General features: G+C 43.9%; 1 long non-coding RNA gene across 2 annotated transcripts; it reads left to right on the top strand.

Annotated features, from left to right (window-relative positions):
- Window positions 1-8,330: 8,330 nt before the first annotated feature.
- LOC120103170 (uncharacterized) lies at window positions 8,331-23,542 on the top strand. 2 transcript variants are annotated; one of them, XR_005505274.2, is made up of 2 exons: window positions 8,331-8,480; window positions 23,321-23,542. It is a non-coding gene; the product is annotated as an uncharacterized LOC120103170 (long non-coding RNA). The 2 variants fall into 2 exon arrangements; XR_010066793.1 differs by lacking the exon at window positions 8,331-8,480 and adding an exon at window positions 22,136-22,707.
- Window positions 23,543-25,633: the final 2,091 nt, after the last annotated feature.

Genomic DNA, 25,633 nt, shown 5'->3' with positions numbered 1-25,633 from the left:
GTAATTAGCCATGATTTTCATTCCCTGTACAATCATGTTTCAGTATCTTTACAGGATGCTGATGGATACAGAGCAAGTTCAGGGTGTCAGAGCGAGTGTGTCAGAGCAAGTGTGTCAGAGTAAGCGTGTCAGAGTGAGCGTGTCAGAGTGAAGTGTCAGAGTGAAGTGTCAGAGTATCAATGGGTAAGAGCATGTGTGTCAGAATGAAGGTGTCAGAATGTGAGTAGATCAGAAGTGAGTAGGTAAGAGTGTGAACTCTAGCATCAGAAAGCCTTATTTTCATTGCAAACAAAAATATGAATAAATTGTGCAAATCAACGAGAAGCTTGTGAGAGACTATCTTTGGACTTCCCCTGAAGAGTTCGATTCTGGGTGAACTTTGGGGAAATCCTGGTTTATAATTATCTTTATCAAGTGTAAAGATCTGGAGGGCTATCAAGAGCTCCGTGTAAAGTAACACCAGGAAGCAGTGTCCGAAGCAATCCCAAATCTCTGGTAAGACATTGCAGTATACACTCTTGGGTTGTCCCTTATTGCTCAGGTGGGGAGCTTACAATGTGGACATCGGAATCAGGACAGAGGATATCCGGAGGCTCAGATGGGTAGCTTGTCACCAACCACTCAGATGCACATCATCCTTTGTCACCAGCAGCCAAGGAGGCCACAAAGGTGCATGGGGTCTGAGCCTTTTCTCATGGAGGAGCTCCAGCTTGTGCAGGTGCCGTCCCCAGGATAGTGAACTCCTCCTCTCCCTGCCTCCCCCTCTCCGACTTAGATCCCATTTTCAGGGATATTTGCAGATAACAGGTGTGACTGGTGCTCATTCTCCACCTTGAGTGAATGGGAATGAAAGAGTCCCGAATTGGCACCATATATTGGAATGACAAGAAGACCTAAGTTGCAGGACTCAGGTACTTGGAGAGTCAGCAGAAAAGCAAGACTGTGACAAGCACCAGGGGGTATCACCTGGGGTTTGCCTTGACTGTGGCTTTTTGAGTTAATAGTGGGGAAATCATGAAGGGGGAATTGAAGCAGGAAGAGAAAATGACTTATTCATGGCCTCCAAGGGAGCCCCCACCCCCACCCTGTTCTTCCCCAGGCATCAGAGCAGTCTACCTGTGTTTGTGAGACCCATTTTGCCTACTTGACCTCTAAACATTCACAAGCACCCTCCCCGCTTTCTTGTGCCCTAAGGCATCTTAGCAACTTCTTTCCAACACATGGCACCTCCACCGGGTAGATGCAGTGGGGAACTACAGGAGGGGTACGTGAGGTGGTCACCTTTCCAGTAACTGCTCTCATGCTGATATTAGTGCTGCCAGCATTTCTTCTGATTAAGAAAAGCCTGCAATCTCTGTGGTCAAGGGAACCCAAAGTGACACTTACACAGAATATCAGTTTTTGTCCCACCAGAATTACCAAGAAGGAGAGAGGTTCTGAGGTGGCTGTGGCCTACAGATCAAGGCCCTGGGGCTGACCCTGCTTACAAACATTCCTGTCCTTGTCACACTGTACAGTTGCTCATTTGGAGCATGAGGGAGGCAGGTTGAGTTTCAGAGGGAAACAAGTGCGTTGTGAAGAGTGGCACACTCCCTGCCTGCCTCGCTCGGCACTTTCTCCCTGATGCCCTCGCACAAAGAAGACTGGACAATTCATTATGTTTGTCAGGACTTGAAGACGATCTAAATGCAAGCTGCCCTGCTCCAGGATTTAATAGCCTTCAGGATAGCTTGCATATTTGTTATATTGCCACCTTTGGCGTTTTAACATTTATTACCCCCCAGGGCCATAAAAATGTCTTGCTTTTTTACAGAGAGCACAGACCCAGAGCCTGGGGGCCCACCAACTCACTGGCGTTTGAAGGATCTCAGTGAAGTTTTGTGCTCTTGATTTGTGACTGAAATGCAGCTATCCTATTAAGTTGTTTGGCACGGCTAGTTACAATGAGAGAGCCTCCTCCCTGCTCACAGCGCAGATAGGGGTTATGAGATACCAACGTGAGCAAGTGTGCTAGCTCCTGGGCTATCCCAGGGCCTCCCGCTTGTGTGTTTGTCCTAGCTGATTTGTGAAACAATGTATTTCCCTAAAATTGCTTTTGTTCTTTCTCTTTAAGTTAGATCAGACAAGTTGAAGTTGGCTTTTGCTTCATTTGAAGCAGGATTAAGTGTAGGATAATGACTGGAGGACCTGCCATTCAGGCTTCTACCTAACTCCTGCCTCTCCTCTCCTCTCCTCTCCTCTCCTCTCCTCTCCTCTCCTCTCCTCTCCTCTCCTCTCCTCTCCTCTCCTCTCCTCTCCTCTCCTCTCCTCTCCTCTCCTCTCCTCTCCCCTCCCCTCCCCTCTTCTTCCCTCCTCTCCTCTCTTCTCTCCTTTCCTCTCCTCTCCTCTCCTCTCCTTTTCTCTTTTTGTGAATGCAAATACTAATCCTTCAACATGTAAAAGAGAATCCATGTTGTTGGTATTCTGTCTAAGCTCCACCCCCACAGCTACCTGGCAGCAGCCAGCTGTGCCTGACACTATAAAAGGGGTTGCCTGCCCCCTCCTCATTCTCTTTGTTGGTCTCTTCTCTGCTCTCTTCCCCTCTGTCCCTGTCCCTTCTCTCCCCATCCCTCCCCTTCCCTCCATGTGCCCATGGCCGGCCTCCTTTCCTCCCTTCTTCTACTCTTCTTCTCTAATTAAACCTTTCCATGTGGAACCATGTTGGCTTGGTGTGCTTTGTCCAGGTGTGGGCCGAGATTTAAACCCTAACACATGTGACAAAACAGACAGCAAAAGAGAAAGGCTTATTTTGACTTTAGTGGTTTGATAGATTTCAGTTTGTTGTCATAATTTCTGAGCCTGAGGTGGGGCAGAATATTATGGTGAGAGCTGTGTCTGAAGCAAAGCTGCTCCACTTATGGTGGCCAAGAGGCCAAGAAAGAGAAAAGGAGCAAGGTTCCTAGGATGCCCGTGAAGGCCACACCTCCAATGACTTATTTCCTTAAACTGGGCCCCGCCTCCTCAGGTTCTACTCTCTCCCAGTAGCCATTGAGTTATGAATCTACCAATGGATAAACCCTTGATGAGATCATTTCCTCAGCTTCGAACACTGCTCTGGTGGGACTAAGCCCTCAACATACGAGCCATGGAGAGCCATTTACTATGGAAATGTGAAGAGAGTCCGTGAGGAAGCAGAGATATATGCCTTCACACACAAAGTGGCGACAGTTCTTATAAACACGAGTCAGCTCCAAGGTGGTGGAGCTGCTTTAACACAGTCGTTCTTGATGTGGCGTCTTATGGTTGTGGTTCTGTGACACTATGGCAGGAAGTCCTTCAGTGACCCCCAGGAAAACCCAAGAGTTGTCTTCCTGCCTTGAAAGAGCACGGGATAGCTTGGAGTTCAGGTATAACAAGGATAACCTGTACTTATGCACATTACTGCTTTAACCTTTCTAATAGCTTAATTATTATGTAGACACTACCCGTGTCTCCTATCATAGACAAGGAAATAAACGTAACTATTTGAATAACTTGCCCAAGGCATAATGTTTTCCTAGTGGCCCAGAAAGTCTTACTTTGTACACTATTGTCCTGACAGAAAAATCCTGCAGGGAGCTAGAGTCTCGAGCACTTAGGCTTGACTTCTGGCTGCTACACAGGCCGCAGCTCCCTTGAATTAGGATGCCCATGTAATAATTCACTGTTCAAATGTGGTACTTTTGAGAATAAAAGGGTGTTATTAATAGTTGCCTTGGTACAACAGACACAAATGAAACGGTGGGCATTCCGGCTCATATGGTCACCATCCAGCCAAAGGAAGTCCTTAAAACTTGCGCTCTCCTCTGGCTTAAATCTATTCTTAGAACAATAATACAGAGTTGAAAGGAGCTTTGCTTGCCATCTAGAAATAGCACACACACACATGGGAAAGCAAAGGATGGAAGAGCTACAAAGGCTCCGTGAGTTCACCCCCTTCCCAGCTAGTAAGTTAGCCACTGCAGTTTGAAGGCTCTTGGTAGAAGCTGCGTGACTCTGCCCACAGACTCTAGCTCGCTGCTCATGTATACAGAGCAGACAGCACACACTTGTTTCATGTTGGCTTTTCTTACCTTTCCAGTCTATGAAGTGACATAAAGTGACCCTGATAGGTACTGTTTGTAAGGAGGGTTGCTCCACATCTGTCATAGAGACATCACATATCTTAAAATGGATTACAAATAAACCACAAGGCCTTAGCTCCAGCGAAAGTCATTATCTTTACTAAACATGGCTGTAAACAAGACAGCCCTCTGCTCCTAAGGAAGGTGCTATCTCCCAAGGCTGTTCCTTCTGCCTTTGAAAAAGGTGCCTGTTTATAAGAAGTTGCCTCAGGCAACCACTTCCCAGCACCAGAATGGTTCAAAGACTTTGTAGCTAAGATTTCTGCACTGAACGCATTGGTTAGATTTGTAAGGGATCCATCCAAACCAGAGATTCCAGGTCTGTTTTATCTTGAGAAGAAGCCAAGACAGAGCAAGCAGTGAGAATGAGTGAACCGTAAACACACTGTTGTGCTTTTCTCTTAACGGTTGAGCTTTAATTGGCAAGACTGGAAAATTAGTTCTTTGCGGTGCTCACAGATGATTGTTTTTGTTAAAAGATGATCCAGATGATTGATATGAGGGTGGATACCTGTTAGAGTTATTTTAAACAAAATACTTTATTAATCCTTTGAGAATTTCATATATGTGTACAATGTATTTTGATCCATTTGCCCTCCAGCTCTCCCAGGATCCATCCCTCCTCCCACCATCCTTCCCCACTGAATCCAATGTGTGCTGCCCATGAGTGTAGAATCATCTCCTGGGTCTATGTTATACCCTTAAAGAGAAAGGGCTTGACTTTCCTCAGCAGCCATCCATTGTCAATAGCTCCTCATTTAGGGGTGGAGACTCCTGAGGCCCCTTCCCCGTCCATGTGGGAATGCTGACTGGCTTGATCTTATGCAGGTCCTGTGCAGGCAACTGCAGCTGCAGTGAACTCATGATTGCAGAGGTCCTGTCAAATCCAGATGACACACTTCACTCCTCTTCTTGCCTCCTCTTCTGCATTGGTCCCTGAGCCTTGGGGAGAGAGCATGTGATACAGATGTTCTATTTATAGCTGTGCACTCCACTTCCTCTTATCCTCTGCACTTTGATCAATGGTGAGTTTCTGAGTTATGCATGGTCCACAGCACAAAGCTGCTTCTCTAGTGGTGTCTGAGAGCTGCACTAACCTATGGGTGGAGAGATTTGTATTTTGAGGACAGTTTAATATTGTATGCATTCAGGAAAATAATGAGGAGTGGGGTCTCAGGCCTATGAGCTCCCTGGTCACAGGTTTTTAGTCGGATCATTCTTAATAAACACACCTCTCCTACTGTTAAAAATTATCATGAGAATTATAAAATATCTGAAAAGTAGAGGCCTAAAAAAACGTACCAAACTGGTCTAATTACTTTTTGCAAACACTGATATGTTTACGTTCTTTTGGGTGTGTGTGTGTGTGTGTGTGTGTGTGTGTGCCTGCTTATAACTTTTATTATCATTTTATCATTGTTATAATACTTTCAAAACACTTTTTATATTTCATTAAGCTACGAAACTTATGAAAACTGCTTGCATTTTCATAAATATTCATTTAAAAATAAATATCAGTTTAAAAGTAGGTAATATTATACTGAATACCAAGATTTACTTAGCTCTTTGGACATTTGATCTTGAGTCAAGTGTGTAAGATCACAGGCCTTGGAATGAATATTCTACCTTATCATTTACCAGGGCTATGACTGTGGAGTAGTTAATTACTCTCTGTAGGCCTTAATTTACTTTACAGTAAAATGGGATTATTGAATTTCTAGAGGGTGATAGAGAAAGCCAATGAGAATGAGACAGCACTAATAAATTAACAGTGCCTGGCACCAAACAGTGTCTGCTTAGCAAACGCTCCTTTTATTACTATTGAGTCCAGTTGATTATCTTAATCCATGGTCCAAGACAGAAATAATAGTAAGAGCTCAAAGACTAGAGGCTGGGGCTTTCCAAAGAGCCAGGCATGGTGGCACACAGCTAGAATCCCAGCACCTGAGAGGCTGAGGCAGGAGGATTACAACTGTGGACTCTGCATGTCCAGGCTTTGTCCTTCCAGCCCAGACAGAGGTCAAGTCTGGTCTAACCATATCACTTTCTGGAAGCAGAAGGGAAGCTGGGAGCGTCAGTTGGCTCTGTAATGCTCTGCATGTTCTGCTGGGCGTGGGCTCACATGTTATTTATACTAGTTAAATAGTTTTGTCCACCTGAAATATTTCTTCATTTGAAAGCACAGGAGGAGTGTACAGCAAGGAAACGGTGCTTACCGACTCTCTGGGCAGGCAGCAAACTCTGGAAGGACACAGCACGCCCAGGGTGCTAGGAACTAGTATGCTACAGATCAAAGGTCAAGTGAGACTTCAAGAAGGTATTAGGGGGGTTGGGGATTTAGCTCAGTGGTAGAGCACTTGCCTAGGAAGCGCAAGGCCCTGGGTTCAGTCCCCAGCTCCGGAAAAAAAAAAAAAGAACCAAAAAAAAAAAAAAAAAAAAAAAAGAAGGTATTAGGTAGCAGAAAAACATCAAACTGCTGTTTGTGAATTGGGGTCTTTATTTCCTATATGGTGTTCGACAAGTTTTTCAGAGAGAGAGAGAGAGAGAGAGAGAGAGAGAGAGAGAGAGAGAGAGAGAACAAATGGAAAAACAAAGTGAGAAACGGCCCCAAACACATGCAGTTACTGCGAATGAGAAAGTTGTTCCCATATAGCATCTGATTTTAAAGGCAGGGGAAGGTCCTAATTGTCCTTCAGGCCATGGACCCCAGTCTAATTTATGGAGGGAAGGACCAAGGAGGTAAATCTTTGTGTCATTTTCTGAGCCACCCAAAATAAGCCCATTAAACCACCTCCTATGAATGGAGGCGTTTTTCCCAGCTTTACATTCCCCCAGCCCTCTCCCACACCCAGCGTCACCCCGGGCACGGGCCCTGAGATCCCCAGGGCACAGCTGACAATGAGGGCATTCAGGAAGGCCTTTCCCAACGGGGGTAGGAAGCCTGTTTTATGCCCTGTTAATTACTGCAACAATTTATAAATTCATGACAAACATAAAGTCCTCACAGAGATTGGATTTCAAATTGTATTTACCTGTAACAGAATCCCTTTTGTTTGTGATTCCTGGATTTATGAGCTGTTGCACAACAAAATGGAACTGCCCCTGTACCCCTGGGGTGCACTGGCAGGGGACCTCAGGCATGCCACAGAGACAGAAGCCCACTCAGGCTTCTGTCAGAGAATGTAATCTCTGGTCTCTAGTTCTTGACGCTCCTCCGTTTCAAAGCCTTGGACCTGGAGTCCAGAGGGGAGGGGCAATCACTTTGGGTCAGGTAAATTTACTCCCAGGATTGAACTACTTTGATGTGGTGTCTTTGTGGGACACTCTGCTCAGCGTCTTCAGCTCTGTGTGCATGTTCCAGGGACAAGGCTACCTCCTTGATAAAGCAGCCCAGAGATTTGCCACAATTTCTCAATCCTCCACACTTCCCTTTGGACATAAGAATGACTCTCATGAAACCTTAGATTCAATGTTTTTGCATTTCTGCTTTTTTTTTTTTTTTTTTTGTAAAAGGCACTCAATAGTTTTTCTTTGCTTTCACAAGAAACGCACACTCCTGCATGAACCTGCAAGGTCCTGTATGGGTCCAAGCACAGGCTGTTCCTACTCCTGGTTTCTGGTCAGCTGCAGCAGCCTCGTCTCCTCTTGTGCTCTCTATAACGTCAAGCAGCTTCAGTCAGCATGTAGACCTTCTATGGCTGCCATTGTGTACTCAAGATAGTCAGTGGAAAAGACAATGGCTCCTTTAGCTCACAGTTTAGACTAATTTGGCCTTCAGTGAGGGAACTCTTACTTGGGGGCCAACACATAATGGTGTGGTGTGTGAGGCAGAGCAGACATTCATTTCATGGGGGAGAAGTCAAAGAGAATGAGGTGGTGACAGAGTACCACTATCTCCTTTAGCACCGTACTCCCAGTGACCAGGAGGCCTCTCACTAGGCCTCACCTCTTTTTTTATTGGATCTTTAAATTTACATTTCAAATGTTATCTATCCCCTTTCCTGCTTTCCTGTCCATAAACCTCCTGACCCATCCACCCACCCCTTCCTGCCTCCATGCCCTGACATTCCCATATACTGAGGGGTCAAGACTTGGCAGGACCAAGGGCTTCTCTTCCCATTGGTGCTCAACAAGTAGGCCCCACCTCTTAATGAGACTGTCACCTCATAGCCACAGCTGTGGCTTTGCCTATAACACACAAACCTTTGGGGGATGTTTCAGATCCCAACTCCAGTCTCTCTTTTCCATCTAATCACCCAACAGAAGAAACAAAGACTCCGCCTGAGGGCAGCAAGTGCCGTAAGCTGTGGACCTGGAAGGCTGAGGCCATCTGAGCAGGTAGTGTGGAGGATGCAGGGTCAGAACCCCACAGAGGGCGGACTTTGGTAGCATGAAATAAGAGAAGGAAGCTGGTTGGTTTTTGGGAGTCTAGGAGGAAGGAACAGGGGCCTTCAGGAGAATTGGACTCTTGAGAGCGTGAGAAAGGCCCTGCTGTGGAGACCTTGGGACTGTTGAAATGTGCTGTTTCAAAGGAGTTGGTCTCATCTGACCTGCCCTGGAGGCAGGGAGAGGGAGCCGAGCCGAGTCCAACCCTCCTTTTCTCTGCACAGCCCTACTTACTGGCTTTCAGTGAGTTCTCAGCTTCAGTAAACACTGTCCATGGATGTGAAGGTGCTAACTTTATGAGTCTTGGCAAGGAACTGCTTTTATTTTCTATTTGGTGTCAGAATATCCGTCCTCTGTAAGATACATGAGGGACACTGGAGGCAGGAGGGGGGTGCATCCATTTGAGCAAATCATCTTCTTTAAAGAGCAGTTAAATTCTGCGGTAGTGGTGTGCTGGGGCTTTCCAATGAGTCTATTAAAAATGCACACATGCAGTATTTTTCTTTCTTATGACAAGAACTATCTACGTAGGGATCCGTAGGAAAGAGTGCATACTTCAGAGTCCACCTGCTCTTAGTAGTTCAGTGCACTGTCCTTTGACCACAAGCATACATGCTTTCTTCTGCTAGGTTTTGATGAGAGTCTCTGAACAGGAGGTTGCTGCTTAGAACTCTGCGAGCATCTCGTCCACTGGCCTAAAGTGGAGCCAACATTCCCATCTGCTGCCTGTGCTACTTTGCATAAGAACGAAACAAGCTAAGGACCAGGGTCTCTGTATTTTCTAGCAGAGAGTTCCAACCTGTTCAGGTTCAGAGGTGGGTGAGGGGAGTTAAGATACTTTTATCTGTAAATAATCAAAGTTAGAACTCAAAAAACGCTTAAAAGATGAAAGAACTGTATTAATGTAGTTTTCACATCGTGTCACCGAGGCAGGTTCCAGGGTTCTTAGCTCAGTGCTTTCAATATTATCAGAGAACCCCTGATAGTTCTCAGTAAACCCCAACATGTCATTTCCAGTCTTCCTTTGGTGCTGGATCCTTCTCCCCAGAATGTAGCAGTACATAGGTGATGGGGAAAGTACATGAGTCGCAGTAAGCAGTGAGCACTGGCCTCAGGATTTGCCATACTTCTGTTTTGCCATAAGGATGACCAGGGGTATGAATTAGTTCCCAGTGAGTGACTATATCAGAAATACTTCAGCCTTTGATCCAGACACTTCTGGTATCCAAGGAACAACATGATCTTAGTAGTTTAGATATGCAGTCTGGATCTCCCCAGAGGCTCATGTGTTCAGCTCGTAGAGCCATCGGGAGTGATTTAGATCCATGGTAACTGACTTCACTGATAGAGTCACCCACTGTTGAGTTCATGGACAAATGGCTATTTGGAAGTAGGAAATAAGTCACCAGGGGTAGGCCTCTCTGTTTCCTGCCCACTGTGGGATGAACTGCTTTCTTTCTACATACCTTTCTGACGTGTTCTCTGTCTCACCACAAGTCTAAAAGCAGCAGAGTAGCTGAAAGTAGGTGAAATCTCTGATGCTGAGCCAAAATCCATCTTTCTTCCCTTAGGTTAGCTTTCATTAGTTACTTGTCAGAACCTTGGAACATGGAGTGGCTACCATGCATAGGGACAAAAGCATAGCATCTTTAGAAGCAATGACCACCTTGAGTTCAAAGTTGGCTCCACTCTGACTACATACAAGAGTGAAACCAGGCAAATAAATACAAATCAGAAAAACTAATGGTTATCTCTAAATATTCGCCCCTAAAAGTTGTTGGAGTAGGTGGTCTAGCAGGCCTGAGCTTGGCAAACATGGCCATGGCAGGCCTTGCCCTGCTCCATTCCCTCTGAGCCAGCCTCCAAGATCCGTCCCCTTATTTAGCCACTTCCTCCTCCTGAGGCTGACTACCAGGATCCAGCTATCAAAGTATTGAGGTCCAGCATTCAAAGTCCCCTTTAGCTCATCTAATTAACATGTCCAATCAAGATAAGCCAACTCATCCTAACACAGGGTTTCCCCTTTATAAACTGCCATCTGCTTATAGGTTACATTTGTCCTCTCTCTATCCTAGAAGTGGCCCTTTGTCCTTCTGGGGCAAATACCCTTTTCCCCTCTCCCCTGTTCACTTCCCCTCCTCCCTTATCCTGTCTTCTGTCTTTGGTTCTTATCCCCTGTCTTTTGTCCCACTGGGGCAAATAAATCTCCTTTGTGCTGAGACCTTGGTCTTGGGGTGTTCTGTGCTGACTCTGAGGTCCCTTTCAGTTGGAACAACCAAACTCTGATGTACTGTTAGTAAGAATATAAACTGCTGTATAGTCTATGATGGAGATTCTATATCTACCAGCATCGAGTGGTATCTTTAAGATCTTTAAACATGTCCACGGAAATGTTCCTAATCACCTACACTAGAACCCACCTGTGTGCTCATCAGGAGAGTAGATAAACTCGCTAAAGTATGATGGTGTCATTAATATGCTGTCCTGATCCCCTGCAAGGTGGAATTGTTGCTCAACTGGCATGAAAGTTGCCTGACAGACAGCCTTCAGCCTGTCAGCCCCTTCCAGGGTGTCCTTAGCAGCAATGAACCACTTTGCTTAAGGGTGCCTTTTCTAAGGAGCACATTTCTCCCAGGACCACGAAGGCAGGCCTCGCTAGCTCCTGCATGTGCTCAGAGATGGTAATTCCTTGGGTTGGCATGAAGGTTTTCTGCAAGCTACATGGGCAGCAAACTTACACATTACACAGCTCAATTCAAGTGAAGATCAAACCTGGCAAAATGAATCCACAGTGAAGTAGGGCAGAAAAATAGTGACCACTAGTTTTAGGGAGACTTCTGTGGTGCAGGGGATAGTTTAGACCTGACTAAAAGGGTAGTTGCCCTTTTACCTGCATATATTCACATCCATATATCCATATTTAGCATTTATTGTGCTATAACTTTGTTCTGTATACTTGACTATGTTGTTAAAAACAATAAATTTTTAAAGTCAATAATAAAAGTCAGATGGTGTTGTAGCTGCCTCTGTGTCTTGCTAGTCTGCAGTATTTCATTTATAATGTCGATTGTCTTGGGTATATCTATGAGGCTTCTTAATAAGATTATGTTGTATGACTTTTTCTAGAGCAATACAAACAAAAGTATCTGTTCACCTTATGTAGGACACTGATATCAGACCAAAGAAGTGATCCCACTCAAGTCTAGCATGGTGTGAACCCATAAATGTATGGAGTGAGGGGCTATTTATAGGGCCATGGGTGGCTCAAAGACAGCTGTATCACTGAAAAGTCCATCCAGCATGGGTGGCCACTCATGAAAGCTGCCTCCCCAGAGCCCTCTGAACACCTTTCAGGCAGCTCTACTGGAGTCTGCCCTCCCAGAGCAATTCATAACTGCTGATTTTAATGGCGGGGAGGGGCCTCATGAGTCTTGTAACTTTTTGAGCTTCCTGACTCTTGTAAGTTTGCCTTGTAAATTTCATTAGCTTCCTGAGTCTTATGAACTTCCTCCTCCCTTCAGGAAGGAATGTTTCAATTTGGAGGCAATAGCTATGCAACAGATTAACTTTAATTTGATAAGATGAGAAATTTATATCACCCTCTCTAACATGGGGGATAGAGTGGGGTCTTTCCAATCAGTTGAAGGTCTGAACAGGGCAAAAATGCTGGTCCATCCTCCAGTAGGAGAATCTGTATTAGCAGGGCACATAAAGACTTACAGATAACACGGACTTTTTGTTGTTGTTTTGTTACTCAGGAGGCTATAACAACATAGTTATTATTCCTGGATTTACATGAATAGTTAGTAAATATTTGGGAGCGTTAAGACACTGTTACCTCTCTGTTTCACTACTGATCTATTGGGTAGGCATGATTTAGGGTCTCTGCCCTTGAACTTGCTTATAGAGCATGAACTCGAGGCAAAGAGTCAACTCAAGGCAGTTGCTTGATCTTGCAATTCTAATAAGATTACTTGAAAATGTACTTCGCAACCTACTGTTCGGATTTATGTCTATGCCCAAGTCCTAGTGTTGAGTTGGATGAGGCAACCCAGAAGGAGGTAAAGGGTCCTTCATGCAGTCAAAAGGTCCAGAGATATCCCCCTTTAACACCATCAAGAATCCCATAGGAACAACAAGCTACTTAGCCATATCCTACATGCAGAGGACCTAGGTTAGGCCTCTCCCCAGACTGATGCCTGTGAGTCTTGTAGTCCCAGTTGGATGACTCTGTGTCTGTGTTCCCATGGTGTCCTCTACCCCTCTGCTTCTTCTGATTCTCCCTCCCCCTCCTCCGCAGGACTCCCCAAGCGCTGTCTAATGTTTGGCTGTGGGATCCTGCATCTACTTCCATCAGTTGCCTGATGAAGTCTCTCTGGTGATGTGGGTCCATGTTTCGTGACTGGGTTGATGTCCTGGTCCCTCCAGCTAAGGCCTAGCCTGGTTACAGAAGATGACTGGGGCAGGCTCTGTATTACTAGGAATCTTCTCTAGGGTTAATCTCATAGATTTTATGAGTTCTTTTGCACTAGGTTTCTCCTCCATCTTGGCAACATCTTTAAGTGTGTCTCTTGTCATTCTCTCTACTTTTTATTGTCTTTAGCATTCAGGGGGATTCTAGGATCCAGGTATTCATAGCCTTAAAGAAATAAGTTTTCCCTACCAAAGAATGGCCCTGCTAGGCGGGCCCCACCCTTGCTTTCAAGTGTGAGAATCAGTTTTTTTTTTCCCCCAGGAAAGGAGGAAGGAGGTGCTCTTGGGAACTCTCTGAGATTTTACCAGGGCAGCTGGGAAGGAAGACTTAGCTGGTCAGAGGGTAGGGTGGAAGTCACCCATTCTGATCTGGCCGTAAGGTCACATTCTGAGACTGGAACAGGATCTTAAAGTAGACTTTTCCAACCTGCTTCTGTGCTAGCCAATGTGGTGAGATATGGAGTCAGGTTTCAATTAAAGACAAAATCCCAGGGCAATGGGGAGGAGGGTACACTAGGTTGAAGGGAAGGGGACCCCTAGGCATTCAGTGTGTGGCCTTGCTGCTGTCACTCTCTAGTGACAATCCCCAAGGAAGGGAACAGATGCTCTGAAGGGCTCATTCTGCTCTGCATTTTGAGACCCTAAGAAGAATGTATTAGTCACTAGTTCTGTTGCTGCAACAAAATATTGGACAAGAATCAATTTAAGAAAAGAAGCGAATTCTGGCTTATAATTCCAGAGAATGCTTTCTAGTATGGAATGGCATTGTCCAGGAGCAGTAGGCTACCTGATTATAGGAAGTACTCCCCATGAAATCTCAAGCCCCGCCTCTAGTGAGTCACTTCCTTTAGCAAGACTTCCTCTCCTAAAGGTTCCTCAACCTTCCTGAACCGTGACACCAGCTAGGAATCAATTGTCCAGACATACACACCTATGGGGAATTTCTCATTCAGACTAGGATAGGAAGTTCAGTAAAGCACTCTCGGATAGATAGGACATTTAATTTCCTCTCTGTCATTTTGTCAGCTCTCTGTTCTTGAGCTCTTGATATCACCTTTCTGTGCTAACTGTGAAACACTACTAACAACCAGGTTTTGATGTAATCTGGAGTTCACTAATCAATAGCCCTCATGATGAGTAATTTATATGTCAATATGACTGAATCATGAGGTACCTAGATATGGGTCAACCGTGTTTTTGGTGTGACTATGGATGGTATTAACATTTGAATCTGTGGATAGAGTCAGGCCAATGGTCCTTTACAATATGCACGGGCCTCAGCCATTTGGGTTGGTGGCCTCAGTAGAACAAGAGATTAAGAAGGAAATCCTCATTTCCCTGATCGGATCACTAGCTTTTATTGGCCTTGGGATTGAACTGGCTCTTGAGCCTCCAGGCCTTTGGACTGGAACCACACCATGGTCTCCACACCACTGGCTCCTCTTGGTCTCTACGCTGCCAATAGCAGAGTATGGGACTTGTCAGCCCCAATCATTTCAGCCTGCTCCTTATACTGAATAACTATTGATTGGTTTCTTTGTGCCTCTTTAATAGTTTGAATATGAGCTGTCACCTATGAGCCCATGTGTTGAACACTTGGTCCTGAACTGGTGGCACTATTTTGGGAGGTAGTGGAAACTTTAGGAGGCAGGGATTCATTGAGGAAGTATGTCACTGGGGCATGCCTTTGAAGGTTGTATCTGGTTCTCATCTGCTCTCTCCCTGTTTCCTGCCTGCCATTGGGTGGAGGAACTCCTTCATTCTCTTCTCCTAAATCAGTTGTACTCAAGGGCATGGGACCAAGTGACCATGGACTGAAACCTTTGAAACCATGAGCAGAATAAATCCTTTCTCTTATAAATTATTTATGAAAGGCATTTTGTCACAGTGATAAACGACTGTCACACACACTGTATTTATGTAGAAAAATATATTCTTCCTACCTATCATGTCTGTCTATCTGTATCTATCTATCTATCTATCTATCTATCTATCTATCTATCTATCTATGTATATATCTATGTATCTATCACATTGGTTAACATTCATTGACTTCTTCCTATCTGCCTTATTATATTTTCAGCAAAATTTTCACATTTTTCCTTCACTCTACTCAAGGAAGTGTCAATTTCAGGAGAAACAAGCATCTCCAGAAATGGGATATAACTCACTTGTCTAAATTTTACTGTTTCAGCTATTTTAATTATTTTTTTTAGAGTAAAAAGGAATATTTATTCTTGATAAATGACTACAACAAATGCCCTTTAGATGGTGGAGAATGTGGGTCAGGTAGTTGATGCTTGTTGAATAAAGTGATCCAAAGCATATACACATATGATTCCATTATAGTTACAGGTAAATTCTAAGCAGTAATTATATGTCAACATAATTTGTCAAACTTTATGCCTTTTAGTACAAAAGGAAAAAATTTGACCTTGAAGTTTAGTAGTTTGGAAATTTAACATGAAATTCTTTCTATGTAATGACAAAGACTGATTTTCAAACTTGTAATTTTGGAATAAATATAAATAATATTACTTGTTACACTCTATTATTTTAGTTGTAGTGTCCTCATACTGGATCTTTATCAACTTGCAGTTTCTTCTCTGTGTGACTAAGGAATATTAGCCAAGGTATATTTAATTTCTTTTATGCAAACTATACTTACACAAAAAAGAAAGTTAAGAATAAGACATGTTGATTACCTGTTGAAAAGACATAATCTAATGCTGATTATCAGGACCAAAATTTGTCTTCTAAAAAGACTGTTTCTCACTGAATTACTAAATGTATAGAGTTCATCAGCTTATAAAACTGGACATGATTAATTCAAACAGAAAAATTTGGGGGGTATAAATACTATATTGCTGGAGGAAGCACTAATCTTTTTTTTTGTTGTTTTTTTTTGTTTTTTTTTGTTTTTGGGAACCAAGGGAAAATATTTTAGTATATTTTTTCAGAACTTTTGCTCTTCAAACATATTTCTTCTTTAAGATGAGACAATATGCTTACTCATATTATGAAAATTGTCCTAACATATCTCTGTTTTCTTATTTTTTACTTTTTTTTTGCCAGCACACAACCTATATTTTATTTTTTTTCTGTATATATATATTTATATTTATATAGAAAGACCAATAATAGCAGTGAGTTATGCATCAACAGCAGCAACAGCTTTTCCAGGTTCTGCAGTCATCTGAACAAAACTGTAGAGACATCCAGCACACTCCATTAAAAAAAAAAAGTAAAAAAACAAAACCCGAGAAAACAGCACAGTTCTGTTATTCTTGTGGTACCTGGCACCATTTTTTTTTAAAATTAGCTTCTCAATCATCATCTGGAAAGAAAACATTCTGAGCAACATCATTAAAAACAGCTCTGATAAAGCACGGTCACTACTACGTATCATAAAGCAGGTACAAGCTATTTTACATCCAGGTATGATACAGTACTGTCCTACATCTATAATACTAGAGGATACAATTTAAAAGGCATTATTTGAGACTTGATTCTACTTTTCCAGCAGAGGGCCCAAAGGATGGTGTGACACAGCTTTGTAAAGAAACATACTCTAGACAGGATTTCCTTTCACTAGTGGCACAATTCTAAGGATTCATTCTCTCCATGAATGTCAGCTAAAACCGTTATTAAAAAAATGAAATATCCCTAGAACAAAACCGTATAACCACCGGATTCACATGAAGATGACCTAGTGGAGACAAGCTGGACCTCACCTTACCAACAAGCTATCAAATCTGTTATGCTTAAACAGTGAGACCTCCAAGGAAGGAGATGCCAAGTAGTGCTTCAAAGCTTAGGACCACAATCAAACACAGCATCCTTTTCAACAGAAGCAGAAGCTCATCTGAATATGCTCAAGGATGCTGACATCAACATTTAATCATCTCCTCACTCATCCAGGAAGAAGGGGAGATCAGTTACTACTGTACTTTATTGTGTTCAACCAAATCACCATGTTACAAAAATAGCAAGCTGCCATAATAAAAAATAAGGCTCCTCTATCCAGCACCAGATAGCATCATTTTACTTTCAAGCCTAGAGATTGCACACTTGTATATAAACCAACCGAAGATGAGGATTGAGAGTTCATCTTGGTGGATTTTTCCTTTGATGAATATGAAGTGTCCTTCCTTATATTTTTTGATGACTTTTAATTGAAAATTGATTTTATTTGATATTAGAATGGCTACTCCAGCTTGCTTCTTCAGACCATTTGCTTGGAAAGTTGTTTTCCAGCCTTTCACTCTGAGGTAGTGTCTGTCTTTGTCTCTGAGGTGTGTTTCCTGTAGGCAGCAGAATGCAGGGTCCTCATTGCGTATCCAGTTTGTTAATCTATGTCTTTTTATTGGGGAGTTGAGGCCATTGATGTTGAGAGATATTAAGGAATAGTGATTATTGCTTCCTGTTATATTCATATTTGGATGTGAGGTTATGTTTGTGTGCTTTTCTTCTCTTTGTTTTGTTGCCAAGATGATTAGTTTCTTGCTTCTTCTAGGGTATAGCTTGCCTCCTTATGTTGGGCTTTACCCTTTATTATCCTTTGTAGTGCTGGACTTGTAGAAAGATATTGTGTAAATTTGGTTTTGTCATGGAATATCTTGGTTTCTCCATCTATGTTAATTGAGAGTTTTGCAGGATACAGTAACCTGGGCTGGCATTTGTGTTCTCTTAGGGTCTGTATGACATCTGTCCAGGATCTTCTGGCCTTCATAGTTTCTGGCGAAAAGTCTGGTGTGATTCTGATAGGTCTGCCTTTATATGTTACTTGACCTTTTTCCCTTACTGCTTTTAATATTCTTTTTTTATTTTGTGCGTTTGGTGTTTTGACAATTATGTGACGGGAGGTGTTTCTTTTCTGGTCCAATCTATTTGGAGTTCTGTAGCCTTCTTGTATGCCTATGGGTATCTCTTTTTTTAGGTTAGGGAAGTTTTCTTCTATGATTTTGTTGAAGATATTTACTGGTCCTTTGAGCTGGGAGTCTTCACTCTCTTCTATACCTATTATCCTTAGGTTTGATCTTCTCATTGAGTCCTGGATTTCCTGTATGTTTTGGACCAGTAGCTTTTTCTGCTTTACATTATCTTTGACAGTTGAGTCAATGATTTCTATGGAATCTTCTGCTCCCGAGATTCTCTCTTCCATCTCTTGTATTCTGTTGGTGAAGCTTGTATCTACAGCTCCTTGTCTTTTCTTTTGATTTTCTATGTCCAGGGTTGTTTCCATGTGTTCTTTCTTGATTGCTTCTATTTCCATTTTTAATTCCTTCAACTGTTTGATTGTGTTTTCCTGGAATTCTTTCAGGGATTTTTGTGATTCCTCTCTGTAGGCTTCTACTTGTTCTCTAAGGGAGTTCTTTATGTCTTTCTTGAAGTCCTCCAACATCATGATCAAATATGATTTTGAAACTAGATCTTGCTTTTCTGGTGTGTTTGGATATTCCGTGTTTGCTTTGGTGGGAGAATTGGGCTCCGATGATGCCATGTAGTCTTGGTTTCTGTTGCTTGGGTTCCTGCGCTTGCCTCTTGCCATCAGATTATCTCTAGTGTTACTTTGTTCTGCTATTTCTGACAGTGGCTAGACTGTCCTATAACCTGTGTGTCAGGAGTGCTGTAGACCTGTTTTCCTGTTTTCTTTCAGTCAGTTATGGGGACAGAGTGTTCTGCTTTCGGGCGTGTAGTTTTTCCTCTCTACAGGTCTTCAGCTGTTCCTGTGAGCCTGTGTCTTGAGTTCACCAGGCAGGTTTCTTGCAGGGGAAAAGTTGGTCCTACCTGTGGTTCCAAGGCTCAAGTTTGCTCGTGGGGTACTGCCTAAGTCCTCTCCGCTGTGGCAGCAACCGGGAAGATCTGCGCCGCTCTTTCCGGGAGCCTCCGTGCACCAGGGTTCCAGATGACGTTTGGTGTTTTCCTCTGGTGCCTGGATGTGCACAGAGTGCAGTCTCTTCTGGTTTCCCAGGCGTGTCTGCTTCTCTGAAGGTTCAGCTCTCCCTCCCACGGGATTTGGGTGCAGAGAACTGTTTATTCGGTCTGTTTCCTTCAGGTTCCGGCGGTGTCTCAGGCGCAGGGGTCCTGCCGCTCCCGGGCCCTCCCCTACGGGAACCCAGAGGCCTTATACAGTTGCCTCTTGGGCCAGGGATGTGGGCAGGGGTGGGCAGTGTTGGTGGTCTCCTCCGCTCTGCAGCCTCAGGAGTGCCCACCTGATCAGGCGGTGAGGTCTCTCTCCCACGGGGTTTGGGAGCAGAGAGCTGCTGCGGGCCGGGATCCGCGGGTGTGGGACTTCCGGTGAACACAGGAAGTGCCAGCTATTTTAATCATTATCTGAATCATAAGGGTACAATTACTCATATAAATGAAGTAAGTTTAAGTTTAGTGTTACAGTGCAAACTTTTAATCCTAGTACTTAGGAGGCCAAGGCAGGTGTATCTATGTGAGCTGGAGGCCAGCCTGGTTTGCAGAGTGAGTTCCAGACCAGCCAGGGATGTATAGAGAAACCCTGTTTTAAAAATAAAAAATGCTAACTGAGAAACCAAGTAAACAAACAAAACTCCAGCCAACCAACAAAATCAATGAGCAATAAAGGCGCTCACTCCTTTTATAGTGAGCAGCATTCCTGAGGTATACTTGACATCTATGAACCTATTTCCTTGAAGCACACAATGTGACAGTTTAAGATCTGTGCATGCCTTTGCTCTATCAACACAATGGCTGCAAAGAACATGCCCAACTCCATCTAAGTTTCCTCACACTTCATGGCTAATCATTCCTATTTTTAGCCTCATTTTCAGGTGACTACTACTGATCTGATTTTTTTTTCTCATAGTAGAGAAAGCTAGGGACCAGAAGGACAGTAATGTGCCTTACCCATGTCAAGGCTGATACTCAATGCATTAGTTACCTTTTTGTACTGTGATAAAATACCATGTACAGTTTACCAAAGAGTGTTTATCTTGGCTTACGGTTGTAGAGGGAGAGTCCATAACAGCAGTGAGGCATGGAAGCAAGCGGGCAGAGTAGGGAACCTTTGAAACCATGAGCAGAATACATCCTTCCTCCTATAAATTTCTCATTCAGACCGTCACAGCTAGTGTCTTGAAATTCAATCCAGGGTCATGCTGGAAGACCACCTTCGGTCATCTCCAAAATGGAAGAAGAGAATCCTGTCAGTGAGTTAGCTGGCTTTAACTAACTGCTTCGTGCATGTAGCTTAGTATTCCCTTTGGACAGCAGGCTCAGAACCCACCTTGGCTTTAGAAACCGCCTCTTTAATGAAGGTTTATGTATATCCGTGACTTCTTTCTCAGCTCGTATGTCCAAGGATGTTTTTGATTTCTCCACCAGATGTTCAATTATCTCAATCTGAACTTGCTCAACACACGATTCACTTACAACCTGCCTTCCCTGCCTCCACCTTTTTCTATCTCAGTCTTGGTTTAACATCTATCCAAGGGCTTAAGTAAAACCAAGTCAGATCCATCCCTACTCCTCACGTAGCCCATGGGCCCAACAGCATAACTGCCTTTGAGAAGGAACCACAACCTTGTCTCTGTCCCCCCATGCCCATTACCACCATCCTGTCCCAGCCACCTCTTCTTCCAATAGGTGTCCCACTTTCACCCTTGCTCTGCCCTTAATACCCTTTTCCCACACATCTGCTAGTGGTCTCCAAACAAAATCAGGACACTCCCTAAAGGCTTCTGACACGAGTATCATGTTCTTAGCGGTAAAATCTCTGTGACTGGGCTTTGTGGATCCTCATGCATCCCTGTCCATTCTCACCTTCTTTTCAATGGTCAGACATACCACATTTATGGCCACCTTTGAGTGCTGTGACTTTTACTTGTGCCTAGAATGCTCTCCTCATCTTAATATGGCTAATTTCTATTCTCTCCTAAGGAACAGAAATGGTGGCGATCTGTGTCTGAAATCATCTGGTTTGCTTTTTTGTCCCACATCTGTTTTCCTCTAGAGAGTGAGAGCAGGAGCCCATCTGTTTTACCTAGTGACCTACCCACTCATGAAACTCCAGCTGTCTGAAACATACCTGGAACGGACTTGCTCCCCAATACCTATTGAATAAATAGTGGGTATCACAATCATCAAAGCTGTTAACCATCTCTATAGCAAAATGCTTCTCTGTTGCTCTATAAAAATTTAATAACTCTTCCTAATTCTTTCCTCCCTCAGTTTTGTTTTGTTTGGCTTTGTGCTCTCCACAGTGATGAAGAATTTAAATGTTTTAATTTCTTCACTAGTCTACTCTCTTGTGGGATCTCCCCTTGACAACCTACCCACATCTCTCTCTGTCATACATATCCCTCCTGGGTTTTGCTGAGTAAACACAGAACAGTCGCCGTATTAGCTGATGTTTTCTTACCATATACCTCTCGTGTTTCAATAATCCCTACTTCACTCGTATTACCGTTCCCTGTCCGGCATTCATCAGCCTCTTACATTTAACTCTAATTCTCTACAGGATTGCTTACTCACTATCCTTCTTATGCATACCAACTTCCTCACCTTGACTCTTGTTTTAGTTTAATGTTCATTTTTAAGAGTTCTTCTTGCTATCATTTCCTCAGCTCTGGGCACGGGCACACACACTGAGAATTCACAAGGTTCAACAGTGTCTTCAGTAACAGCGGAAACAGCAGCATATATCCCGTTCTCTTTCCAGGCAAAGGGGAACAGGCAAGAAGGCTCTCACACTGCTCACACTTTCCCTCTGGCTTTGTGTTTGTGAAATTGGCCAATTTATATTGCAGGAATCAGTCTCTCATCCTCTGTAATGTCAAGGGCATCTAAATACAAATGCTCTGTTCTGTGTGTGCACAGTTTGCAGACTCATCAGTGAGGCTGACTGTGTGTATCAACACAGCCTTCCTAATCAACAGTAAGAGGAGAAAATTCTTGAACGTCTGCTGCCACCATTAACTATTTCTGAAGTGACACATTTGCCTTTATTCATGTGTCCTTGGCCAAAGGATGTCATATGATCCTACCGCTGCTGTCATACTGGAAGCCAAAGAATTGAAAATATTTGTGGTCCCAAGTGTCTCTCCAAGTCCTCCTTTAAAGTGGATTTTGGGGGGTGGGTGCTGAACATGCTCTTTGTGGTGCCGATAACAGAGGGTCTAAAATTCTCAGTTCAGTAGACCAGGCTGGCCCCAGGCACTGGCTGTGTTATCACTGGCAGGCAGACACACTCATACCGGGGTAATAAGTTTTCAGGCATGGAGGGAGGGAGCAATGGGACACACGATAGCTCCTTCTGATACCAGTGATCTCCTGAGAAAACCACTGAGTGAGAGGTCAGGCTCACTCATCGGGGGTCTTCACGATGGGCAATGCAGCTCTTCTACAGGCAATCTCTGTGCCAAGCACCATGCAAAAGCACACAGAAGAGCCCTGTGTTTATTCAGCCTCCCTTTCTCTGGCCTTCAGTGATCCTCATGTCACAAATGGGCAACTGCGGCTCAAAGAGAAGGTGAGTCAGATGGAAACTTGATTGGAATGTGGCCTGGGTAAGCCACATGTTTGCTGCAGGGCAGCACTCCAAGCTCCTTCCAGATGGCTGTTTACTGGTGAGCTGGTTTTTGAAGGGCAAGCAAAATAGCTAGAGTGGACTGTCTAAACCTGAGACATCAGCACCTGAACAGATAGGGAAGGAAGTGTGAATGGGAAAGAAGAGGTAGGTACCCTGTGACTCGTTTATAAAACTGTACGTACACACCTTATGGTGACAGATAAGATTTGAAAGTCAAACCCATGCCAGTGGGTAAGGCTCTGAAACTTGCAAGCTGTGGGATCTTTGATAAGGTTACTCTATCTCTCAGAACCTTAGTGTCTGGAAAAAAATCAGGCAAAATATTCTTTGTGACTGTGTGTGTATGCATGTGTGTGTGTGCATGTGTGTGTGTGCATGTGTGTGTGTGCATGTGTGTGTGTGCATGTGTGTGTATATGGTAATATGGTATACATGTAGTATGTACGTACGTACGTACGTATGTATGTATGTGGTATCTATGTGGTGTAGGTATGTGGTATGTATGTATGTGCTGTGTGTGACTGCATATGTATGGTATATTTGTGGGACATGTGTGTGTTTATATATATATATGTACATATGTGTGTGTGTGGTGTGAATGAGTGTAGTATGTGTGCAGTGTATGAGTATGGGATGGTATGTGTAGTGTGTTATATGGCATATGTATGCTCTTCCGCTTAGTTGAACAAGTATGTTTGTAAAGCACATAGCAAGTGCTTAATGATGTTCATTCCTATTCCTTTTTTTCGGGAGCCAGTCCTGGCGGGCAGGAGCGGTGGTGGCTGCGGATGGTGTAATGGAGACGGGCAATGTTTCAACAGCTCCTGAAGCTCCAGGTTCCTTCCAGTCCCAACAACCTCTTCATCATGTTTGCAACTGGCCTTGGGACCATTTGGTGTTAATTACAGCAACCCAGGCTTCTCTGTGTGAAGGAAATCGTCCCTCATTTCTCTCATTAAAGTAAAATATGACCCGTTTTTATGCCTGCGTATTTTGTTGCCGAGATTATGAGAATCATCCTTTCTGTTTATACAGAATGGAGAAACGCTACACCAGGAGGGCGCCTGGCCCCGAGCCTGGGGAATAGAAAGCAGATGTTGTCCTCTTGGTCCACCCCTCCAGCTGTGCCCCTGTCTCTCCCCAGTCTCTGCATCTCAGCACAGCACTCATTTCAAAGCAACTCAAAGGCAGGGCTGTGAGAACACAGGCAGGCCGTGGCACACTGAACCAGGTGCCATGATTCATAAACAAGCTTGTCCCCAGAAACCGGGGTGGGGGGGCACTTGCTACTAAACCCTCTTTTACTGTTCACATTTAAGGTGGACAGCATGTTCTGATACATAGATATGACAGAGAAGTGGTTGCTATAGTCAAGTAAACTCACACATCCACTGACCTCAGACAAATACATTTTGTTTATAGGGTATGAACACTGAAACCCTGTTAGCACATTTCTCAAACAGTGCACAACCCATGTCTACAAACTCTCTTCCTTATGTTGTACACTACGTCTCTAGATTGTTCATCCAACATACCTTTAGCTGTGATCTCTGACATCTGACTTCTGAACCTTCCCTTGCACCAAGGTCTTCCTTCTGCCCTAGGGTGTGGACAGACAGCAAGCCATGCTCATCACAGACATAGCTGCAGATGTCTGTGGGGCATCTGCAGGGGGACGTGTTGTCTCACCTATAGTATCCTAGCAGAACCTACTACAAGGTAACTGGGGGCCCAGGGACTTGAGATTTTGTGCAAGGACAGTTGGACCAGCAGGTTATGGGGACTTAGAAAGATTTTAAGCAGAGAGTCAAGTACGTGAGATGTATGGTTTTGAAGGTCTGGTAACAGTCTGAACAACAGATAGAAAAGAAGCCAGGGTGAAGAGGCACAAGACTAACTGTCTTAAATGTGCAAGTGAGGTACGGAGGAGGTCTTTGTCTCCTTTTCCCTGTTATAGGAGGGCATTGGCTAACAGATCCACCCAAGGGTTAATCCACCATGGCTTCTCCTTTAAAAGACTCGATAACGAATGTTTTGGTCATATGATTCATAGGGTCTTGATTACAGTCAATAATACCAACCCTGGCAGCCAAAGACAAGCCAGGGTAAAATGAATGCACATGAAAGGAGTAAATAAAACTTTATTTACAAAAACAAGAGCCCAGTGCCGGTCCCCGCTCTGTGGGAATGCTCTTTTTTTTTTTTCCTGACACGTTGTTTCCTGTCGATTCAGGCTCTCACTCTGTGAAATTACATGTTGGTTTGTGGATTAGTGTCTGATTTAGATGCAAATAGCTTTTGTCTTGTAGGAAAAAAAAACCCAATAACTCCAAATGTTGTGGCCTTAACTCTCCTGAAAGTATTAACCAGTTCTGTATCTAGGAAGAAATCTTCCCCAGCGCTCTTCCTGCGGTGCTTATATAATACAAACAGTGCTCTGAGTCCCTCCACTCCAGCTCTGCCATCTGGCTGTTCCCCTTATTAATGAGTTAAATAAATCTTTAACACATGTTCACTTTGTATTTGTACGACCATCATTTCATCTAAGCGGCTGGAAATGATACTGTTCAGGGTAAAGCTGATTGAAGAGCCCAGGAAAGGTAAGGAGGTAGAAGAGTTAGAGGGGCCCGAGATGGAGAGCCCTGGATGGGTTCTGAGGAGTGATAGCTAGCGCTAAAGTGGAGGGAAGAGGGCAGAGAACGGAGACTTTCTGTGTAGTGACTTTTCTGTTCACAAAGCACAGAAAACTGCCACAGGAAATCCCCTGTATCCTGGGAAGTTCTATAGTACTTTCAGTGATCTGCGGTGTAACTAAGCCTCTCTCAGGCACGAGCCTTCTCTGTCCAGGAGTCCTCGGAGCTGACTTCGCCTGAGTGCATGCGTCACTGTTCTGTGCTTGTCCTATCAGGCTCTCAGCAGCTCGTTGTTGGATGGATAAATAAATAAGAGTTGAGTCATCAAATTCTATGAATGTCTTCCTGCCTCTGGCTCCAAACGGGACTAAGGGTCCTTGTTCTGTCCACCTCCACGCCCTGTATGCACATCTTACTCCTCTTGTCTTGTTGCATGG

The sequence above is a fragment of the Rattus norvegicus genome, chromosome 5 (assembly GCF_036323735.1).
Source record: "Rattus norvegicus strain BN/NHsdMcwi chromosome 5, GRCr8, whole genome shotgun sequence".
NCBI classification, from domain to species: Eukaryota; Metazoa; Chordata; class Mammalia; order Rodentia; family Muridae; genus Rattus; species Rattus norvegicus.
This window is presented reverse-complemented; position numbering and strand designations above follow the sequence as displayed.